General features: G+C 50.6%; 1 non-coding gene across 1 annotated transcript; it reads right to left on the minus strand.

Moving 5' to 3' along the window:
• Positions 1 to 2,608: 2,608 nt before the first annotated feature.
• TRNAR-UCU (transfer RNA arginine (anticodon UCU)) lies at positions 2,609 to 2,700 on the minus strand. Its single transcript is given in 2 exon segments — positions 2,609 to 2,644; positions 2,664 to 2,700. It is a non-coding gene; the product is annotated as a tRNA-Arg (tRNA).
• Between the last annotated feature and the right edge of the window lie 516 nt (positions 2,701 to 3,216).

Here is a 3,216-nt window from a genome sequence, read left to right on the forward strand (position 1 = left end):
TGCCCTGTCTCTCAAAAATACACATTAAAAAAAAAGAAGTGGAGGGGTGCCTGGCTGGTTCAGTTCAGTGGAGCATGTGACGACTCTTGATCTCAGGGCTGTGGGCTCGAGCCCCATGGAGGGTGTAGGGATTACTTTAAAAAACTATTTTATTTGGGAATGCAAACTGGTGCAGCCGCTGAGGAAAACAGTATGGAAGTTCCCCAAAAAGTTAAAAATAGAACTACCCTAGGATCTAGCAGTTGTACTACTGGGTGTTTGCCTACGTAAAGAATAAGAAAACACACCAATTCTAAAGGGATACATGCACCCCTATGTTAATAGCAGCATTATTTCCAATAGCCAAAATACAGAAGCAGCCCAGTGTCTATCTATTGATGAACGAATCAGGACAATGTGGTGTATATATATATATACAATGGAATGTTGTTCAACTATAAAAAACGATGAAATCTTGCCATTTGCAATGACATGGGTGGAGTTAGCGAGTATAATGCTAAGTGAAGTTATTCAGCCAGAGAAAGACAAGTGCCGTATGATTTCATGTGGAATTTAAGAAATAAAACATGGGGTGCCTGGGTGGCTCAGTCAGTTAAGCGTCCGACTTCAGCTCAGGTCACGATCTCGCGGTCCGTGAGTTCGAGCCCCGCGTCGGGCTCTGGACTGATGGCTCAGAGCCTGGAGCCTGCTTCCGATTCTGTGTCTCCCTCTCTCTCTGACCCTCCCCCGTTCATGCTCTGTCTCTCTCTGTCTCAAAAATAAATAAACGTTAAAAAAAATTTTTTTTTTAAAATAAATAAAACATGAGCAAAGGGGAAAAAAAGAGAGAGGCAAGGCAAGAAACAGACTCTTAACTATGGAGATCAAACTGAAGGTCACCAGAGGGGAGGGTGGTGGGGGGATGGATTAAGTAAGTGATGGGGATTAAGGAGGGCACTTGTGATGAGCACCAGGTGCTGTATGGAAGTGTTGGGTCACTACATTGTACACCTGAAACCAATAGAATACTATATGTTAACTAACTGGAATGAAAACAATAACTTAAAAATAATAATAAATAAAAATTTAAAAACAAAAAAACCTTTTATTTGCCTGTTTGTTTGTCTTTGAGAGAGAGAAAGAGAGCACGAGCAGGTAAGGGGCAGAGAGCGAGGGAGATAGAGGATCCCAAGCAGGCCTCACACTGTCAGCACAGAGCCTGACATGGGACTCCATCTCGTGAACCTTGAGATCATGACCGAAGCCAAAATCAAGAGCGAGATGCTTGGGACACCTGGGTGGTGTCTGACTTCGGCTCGGGTCATGATCTCATGACTCGTGTGTTCGGCCCCACATCGGGCTCTGTGTTGACAGCTCAGAGCTTGGAGGATGCTTCAGATTCTGTGTTCCCTTTCTCTCTGCCCCTCCCCTGCTTGCAATGTCTCTCTCTCTCTCTCTCTCTCTCTCTCTCTCTCAAAAAGAAATAAACACTAAAAAAAAATTTTAAAAACATTGGGACGCTTAACCGACTGAGCCACCCAGGTGCCTGCCAAAAATAAAATCTTTTTTTTTTTTAAGGTTTATTTATTTTGAGAGAGAGAGAGAGCAGGGGAGGGGAAGAAAGAATCCCAAGCAGGCTCTGCATTGTCTGCAAGGAGCCTGATGCAGGGCTTGATCTCACGAACTCATGGCTTGAGCGGAAGCCAATAGCTGGATGCTTAACTGACTGAGCCACCCAGGAGCCACATAAAATCTGGAAGGAAGGAAGGAAGGAAGGAAGGAAGGAAGGAAGGAAGGAAGGAAGGAAGGAAGGAAGGAAGGAAAGAAAGAAGGAAAGAAAGAAGGAAAGAAAGAAGGAAAGAAGGAAGGAAGGAAGGAAGGAAGGAAAGAAAGAGAAAGAAAGAAAGAAAGAAAGGAAGGAAGGAAGAAAGAAATGGAGACTTTGAACAAACACTCGGCTGAGAAGCTGACCCATGTCTGTTGGATGCCAATGCCCATCACCACTGCACCACACTGCCTCCCACGAGGGAGCCGGAGCTTTAATTTACCTAAGTCCCCCCAAAGGATGCACTCTATACTCTGGAATAAATAGGTCCAAGTAATTATTAGACCAAAACTTCATTTCATTTTTGAGCCCTCTGACTAGACCCTGAAAATTGCCCATCCCCCCCTTTAAGGACTTCTTCCCGGACTAAGGAATTAGTGGATGTATTTCAGGATAAGAAGTGTGGACGCCCAACATGTTTGATTATCGAGGAATCAAGTTTTCAGAGGTCTCAGTGCCACACAGGGCTGGGAAGCTGGTCAGTGACCCAGGACCCAGCAGGTGGCATGACAAATGTAGTCATAGGCTTAGAAGTTAGCTGATTTGCTGCAGGGTCCAGAGAGGTCCGAGGCCAAAGTTACGTACAGGTCTTCAGATCCGTGCCCTTTGTACCACGAGGTGTGTCAAACTGCTTACAACACACCACGGCTAGAAAGGATTCCTAGGCAGAAATCCTGACGTCACATTTATTGCCATCCCAGAAGCAGAGGTTCCAGCCTCTGGTCTGCAGATCTTCTGAAACTTGTGAAGGTATTGAAGGCCGTAAAATAGCCACATGAAAGTGAGGGAGGAGGGATCAAAATTCGACTCTGGTGGGACTCGAACCCACAACCTTTGAATCACCACACCAAGGCTCGGCTAGAAGTCCAATGCGCTATCCATTGCGCCACAGAGCCGGCTACCGAAGCCTCCCCCGGCTCACCTCTCAGCCTAAGCCGCCCTTTTAGCGTTCTTCTAGGTGCGGCTTTGGCCTCTCCGGAACCCTGCTCGTGTCTGCGCGCGGACTCTGGATCCTCCGCCCACGATGCTGGCGGGGGTGTTCCCCCCACGTCGGAACGCCCTGGACTGGGGGCGCAGGACCCACTCCCAGCCCGCGGGTCTCCTCCCGTCCCGGGGGTCTCCGCGGCGGGGCCGGGCAGGGCGGCGCGGACTACAACTCCCAGCGTGCCGCGCGGGGTGCCGCCCGAGGCCGTCGCGCGCGCAGGGCGGGCTGGGCCGGGCGGCGTCGGCGCGTTGGAGCTGCGCGTCGCCGCGGTCTCTGCGGCTTTCCGGCCGTGGGGAAGGCGCGGGAGGCGGTGCTGCGGGCCGGCGCAGCCGGTTTGGGGTTGCAGGAGGCGGGCGGGGGAGGAGCGCCGCGGGCGGGCGGGGCCGGGCGGCAGGCGGGGCTGGCCGGGCGGCCGGGCCATGCAGGG

Source organism: Panthera pardus, unplaced genomic scaffold (assembly GCF_024362965.1).
Source record: "Panthera pardus isolate Hobbes unplaced genomic scaffold, ASM2436296v1 HiC_scaffold_20, whole genome shotgun sequence".
In the NCBI taxonomy this organism is placed as follows: Eukaryota; Metazoa; Chordata; class Mammalia; order Carnivora; family Felidae; genus Panthera; species Panthera pardus.